The 6,196-nt window shown below is 40.0% G+C and overlaps 1 long non-coding RNA gene across 1 annotated transcript; it reads left to right on the top strand.

Annotated features, from left to right (window-relative positions):
• The first annotated feature begins 1,977 nt into the window (after positions 1 to 1,977).
• On the top strand, positions 1,978 to 5,007 carry LOC148315588 (uncharacterized). Its single transcript, XR_015840783.1, has 4 exons — positions 1,978 to 2,051; positions 2,710 to 2,829; positions 3,430 to 3,593; positions 4,824 to 5,007. It is a non-coding gene; the product is annotated as an uncharacterized LOC148315588 (long non-coding RNA).
• The last annotated feature ends 1,189 nt before the right edge of the window (positions 5,008 to 6,196 follow it).

Here is a 6,196-nt window from a genome sequence, read left to right as displayed (position 1 = left end):
ATTCAGAATGGGAGAGGGAGCCAGGAGGCGAAACAGCCGTCTTGCCAGTTCAATCCCGCACACCCTCTGACTCTCACCCTCCGTTCTGCCTTTTTATTGAAACTAACTCATCAATAACTAATCACCAGAAGACAGAAAAGCATCAACAACTAATCACCAAGAGACAGAAAACATCAATAACTCACGGTATAAAGGTCAGTTTAACTAAAGCATCAATAACTAATCACCAGGGACTCCAGCAGGCAGAAAATCATAACCCAAGGTCAGTTTAACTAAACACATCTTCAGGATGGGGTGTCTGTGTGTGTGTGTGTTAAAATAACAAGTAAGTGTCTCTGTGTGTGTTAAACATTAATGAGTGTATAAAAACATGATTATGAATACACAAACTGATTACCTATCCTCAGCCCATCTTACATTTCCCCCCTGTTGTGGATTTAAAAATCATGTCCTTACGGCTTTAAGACAGATCATCATAATGAAATCATACAACAGTGTGATCATCAGTGGAGGAGCGAAAACCTCACATTAGGGAAAAATTCCCCTCCTCCCTTCCGGCGTAGAATGAGATCCTCATAATTTGATGACCATCAGGGAATAAAACTTGTCCCTGGGGTGACTTGGTGGAGGCCCTTGCCTCGTTGTAGGAGAGGACAGCCGTCCTTACCTCCCGGATCTTCGTGTATGGTGTGTGTGTGTGTGCACGTGTGTGGACAGGGGCAAGAAGTCCATGTGTTTTTACGTTTTAGTGTCCAGTTTGAGTTCGTCATTCTCAACATTAATCAGGTTGTAACGGTACATTTGGGCAACAAACCTACGATTAACCATCATCTTTGTCATAAAAATAATGCAACATGAACAGACTAAACATAACAAAATGAAAACTATAATTATCCCTATATATTGTTTTTTTAAATTCTTCATAGTGGTCATAACATCAATAATTGTTTCATTTTTATTAAAAATTTAAATGCAGTAATGTACTCCAATCAAGGCTGATATTCCTTTGTTATGTACGTCATTAATTTCCAAACAATATCTAATCTTTTTGTTCTGTGGCTTCAACATATTTATCATCTCATCAATATTAGCACCACAGAGTACTGAGTTTCGAGATCCTCACAATAGTCGTTCTCAAAATGATATTTTTTTTTATCAATTTAGCTTTGTTAAGGTAAGATATTTTATTGACAATCTAACATTAATATGCAAAGAACATGTACATTAGTACGAAATGTAAAAAAAAATTGTGGTGGGGGGGGTGCGAATTGTTTTCTTCTTGGTAGGGGGGGCATGACAGGAAATAATTGAGAACCACTGGTCTAGTCACACACCAGCTCGGGTTCATTCCCTACCAGAGAAATGACATTCCATGTCCCCAGAGCTAGGCGCTTTATGTTGCCGGGGATTGGACTGCCTTTGACTGCCTCCTAGCTCAAAGGAAACCCAAATTCTTTGGTCCCGCCCACTGGTAGTGAGCCGAAGCCCTTGTATTAAATAATAAATAAATACATAAAATAAAAAAATTAATAAATTTAAAAAACGGACCGATCCACTGCTTGGGTTAGTTTGACCCACCTTGAGATCCGTTCCCACTCAGTGACAGTGTCTACAAGCCACTGCCACCAGGCCAGTGAACCGACGTCCAGGCAGTGACAAAAAACGTGATCAAATTACATTGCTCATCATAAGGTGTTTGTGAGACGCTCTTTGTATGTTTCCTCAATTAAGACCTGTTTTCCATTGGTGTATTTGAAAAAAGTGGTGAACCTGTTAAATTCACTACAAAACGTTAAGAAGATGAAAGTAATATTTGAAGGAATATTATTTTTCTATCGACATGCCGGCGGGCGGGCACAGATAGAGAGTGATAAAGCAGCACCACCCGCGCGGGGCGTGCTGACGAAAAGGCAAGCGCTCCTCCTCTCATCGCGTCCTTATTAAGACAGAAAAAAGACGCTGTTGAATTTGACCTATTCGCAGTTCGAGCAGGTGCTTAACGCTGGAGAATATCACCACTTCGAAGTTCGAACTGCTGTTGAAACGGAGAGGTAAGTGTTTTTCGTTTGTTTTTATTCAAAACATGCCTCGAGTGCATTTGTTCATGGTTAGAGATAGTTGTGTGGAAAACACTATACAAAGTAGCACCATGGATGTGGGCCTACAACACTGGCCTAGCAAACATGTGCTCCTACATCGACATAATTGACGAGCTCCAGTTAAGCATTGAATAATTATAAAACGTCATGGTGCTTTTACTCATTTAAAGAACTAAACCGACGCGTATTTTCATCCGGTGGTCAGGTTTGCATTGAATGTGAGCACGAGGGACGCTAGCTTGTTGCGTTAGCTTTGCGGAGCTAACAGCTTGCACTTTTGTTATAGAACAACAGAATGCAAGTACCATGATAATTTCTGTCATTAATTTTTGTGTAAGACACGATGTTCACTGGTTAATTACATGATTCTTAAAGCAAAGGTTACTGTGAATGCAATTTTGGTAAGATTTTTGTAGTCACACTGCATAAATCTGTCTGTCTGTTGTTTAAACTTCAATATAAACTATTATGGTTGAAATCGTTAATTGGGATGGGGGGATTGATATTTTTTTAATTTATAATTTATTTTTCTTACACTGATATTGTTAAAACTCCATTTAGCCTATAGTATTAATAATTCTCAACACAAAACTGTCTTTTTTCTTTATAGAATAAACAATGCCTTCCCTGAGATGCAGGAAGTCCCCAAAGCAGGATACTATTGAACATGCAGTCAAGGGTCTGGACAAGACTGCAGAGTTAGAAGCGAAGTATATAAACTCATTTAAAGGTATGATGTTAACGCTTTTGCTAAGATATATTATTGTTTTCTGATAACCAAGCTGACATCGTTTTTTAAGTGGTTATTTTACATTAAGAGTGTCTTGACCTTTTCTTTTGTCAGTTTCAAGTTATTTCAGTGAGCGTGAAACCTGATGGTAGGAGTTCTATCTAAATTAAGGCTGTACTTGATGACGCCCTCCGGCATTTTTATACCACAATAGACCGGTGAACAAGTCCGATATTGATAGTCTAGTGTAAAGCACGTTATACGTCACAGAGATCACGTGACGCGATCCAATATGACTGTGTATACAGTGTATGTCATTGTTATGAAACTAAATAATCTTAAAGTTTTTTTTTTACGTAACCAGGTGCCATTGACATTTGTACTTTCAGTCCTAATACATACTGGCTAATGCAATGCTGGAAAATGAATTTTGGCTGGTCTGTTCCTTTAAAATCATAAAGAAGGGCTCTGCTCTATCCCTCACAAGAAGCAATGTTTCAAACCACCCTACATTAGTATAGTGGCCCAAATGAATATGATGACTCCTTATTTGTGTGCTTAAAAATATGACGAAGCTATCTTGATTTCCCTGTTAACTAGGTCGAGGAGTATTTACCAAGGCCCCTTTCAGGAAAGACGACTTTATTCTTTATTATGGAGTACAGAGGAAAATTGATAGATTCTGATAAATCTCAACGCAGGAAGATGGATGGAAGAGGCACTGTCTTTTTGTTTGACTTCCGCCGGCAAGAAAAAACTTGGAGGTGAGGCAAAGATTGAGATGTTATCTTATTTTTGTTTTTATTTAAAAAAATAAACACATACTCATCCCATAAGTGTTAGGGGAAAAATCATTCTCTAAGCAAAAATGTATACCGTATTTTCGCACCCAAAAGACGCGCCGTGTCAAAGGGCGCAACACCTGTTGAGGCCGCTATTTCTGTCTTTGTAACATATACTGGACGCACCGCCTGACAAGACGATAGCACAGCTGCTGTTAGCATAGCATGAACTTGGCAGAGCTGCCCACACTGACACAGCCGATAGCAGCCTACTATGCCCCAATAACATGAGCAATCACCCCATTGTTGCAGCAGACGCCAAGTCTCTATTGACAATAGCTGACAATGGCTCAGGCCAATATTAGGTGCATTGGCAATAGCCTACAAAGCAACGTCAGGGGAGGGACTTGGCTGCTCACCACACACAAAAAATAAAAAACTCATCATACAAGCAAACAATGAAACATAGAAATAAGATTAACACAAACATGTATCTCTCATGCCATCAATATACCCAAAAAAAATGAAAATAATACAAAAGCCACTCAGCCTTAGCTAATTCAAGCAATGCATTCTGGGAGCAGAGACCCACAATCCCATAGCTGTTTAGAGAGATTTGCATGGCTGTTTAAAGAGATGTGCTGTTATGCTTTGGACTTTTTGTCTGTTGTCTAAACCTGGGACGTTTCTTGCTTGCAATAACATAAATGATAAGACAGACTAAAACATTGTGGACAGCTGCCCTTTGTCCAGCTTTTTCCAACACCATCACCCAAACATTATAGTCAGATGGTGTATTTGTCACGGTCGATTGTAAGCATGGACAACTCACTCTTTGCCCAGCAGGGTGTGCTAACATGCACTTCCAACAGCTCGTTGATGACAAGGGCTGATGGACGTGAGTGGTACTTTGTCCATTTAATGGACGCATCGACTGACAGGGCGCTTTGTTTGCTTATGACTGCGAAAATACGGTGATTACTTTTATTCATGCGTTGAATCTGTACAAATGAAAATATAGACCATGAAGTCTCAAAGACAAGCTGTTAATAGGGTCTGATTCCAATAGAAATTTCTTGTATGATTTTATTTAGAAGATTTAAAAATTGTGGATTTCCTATTTTTATGTTTTGTGTACACAAGATTGTCTCAAAGATTAATTTCTGACATTGATTGAATAATTGTTTTTTTTTTTTTTAAATCTATTTTAAGTGTTGATGCCGCTCAAGAAGATGGCAGTCTGGGAAGACTGGTTAATGATGACCACATGCACCCCAACTGTAAAATGAAGAAGACGACAACAGAGGACAGACCACACCTCTGTCTGTTTGCGCTCCGAGACATTGATGTTGGCGAAGAAATAACTTAAGACTATGGACCAGCTGGCCTTGGAGAACACAGGTTTGTAAGATGCATCTTTAAGTACAATAACAGAGCCCACTTGTGGTGTTCTGGTGATGTAGTTTCCAATTAGTTTGGCAATCTAATAAATGTATGTTGAGGTTTCTATGGAAGTTGAACATGCTGACTGACTGGGGGAGTTCTCCATTGTCCACTATCTGTAATTCAAATTTGTGGGTCTGAGTCAAAGTTTGGCTCTTCAGGAACAACGAACTGGTCAGGGAGTGACAGTATTACAAAGTTCTGCGTTACTCTTTTCTGGGCGGTGGCCCTGTTAGGCCATCATATGCCATATTGCAAATATCCCCATTGTGGGACTAATTAAGGACATCTTTATGTTGTGGTTTCCCTACCAGAACCAGCACCAACCCTGTATATTCATGATATAAAACACTGTTTCAATTTGATATTTAGCCTTTCTATACTGTAAAAATAGAAGACCCCAGGCTTTCCTGCGCTCCCTTGCCCAATTGGTGGTGTTCAGGAGACAACCTGGGACTGAAATATCAGTCACAACCAGTGTTGTTTTCGTCACTGATGACTATGACGAAAATACTTCGTTAACGCCCCTTTTTTAATGACGATGACAAGCTAAACGAGGTTCTTTTATGACGAAAACATGACGTGATGTACATGAATTTTTTTCGTTGACGAGACAAAATTGTTAGCATGTGGTTCATAAATTATTTTATGTTGCTTTTAGTGAAATAAAGCCACAACAGTTGCCCAACAAAATGTTTTGCTTCTCTGCTTATTTTGGAGCAGTGAGCATTGATTCCACTGTTGCCACTTTTTTCTGTTTGTAATGAAGAATCCTTTGTAGTCCATCCAAAAGTCTTTGTTATTGGGTGGAAACCTTGAATGCCTTGTTTTAACTCAAATGGACTTAAACCCATCCATCCATCCATCCGTTATCTGTACCGCTTCTCCTCACTAGGGTCGCGGGGGGTGTTGGAGCCGATCCCAGCTGTCTTCGGCAGTAGGCGAGGTACACCCTTGAATTGGTGTCCAGCCAATCGCAGGGCATACATAGACGAACAACCATCCACGCTCACACTCATGCCTAGGGGCAATTAGAGTGTCCAAGCAACTTGCCATGCATGTTTTAAGAATATGGGAGGAAACCGAATTACCCAGAGGAAACCCACGCAGGAAGGCCGGAGCCAGAATCGTACCTACGACCT

The sequence above is a fragment of the Idiotropiscis lumnitzeri genome, unplaced genomic scaffold (genome assembly GCF_059441095.1).
Source record: "Idiotropiscis lumnitzeri isolate Australia: NSW breed Sydney's pygmy pipehorse unplaced genomic scaffold, RoL_Ilum_1.0 HiC_scaffold_88, whole genome shotgun sequence".
NCBI classification, from domain to species: Eukaryota; Metazoa; Chordata; class Actinopteri; order Syngnathiformes; family Syngnathidae; genus Idiotropiscis; species Idiotropiscis lumnitzeri.
The sequence above is the reverse complement of the archived record's forward strand: the minus strand, read 5'-3'. Positions and strand labels throughout refer to the sequence as shown.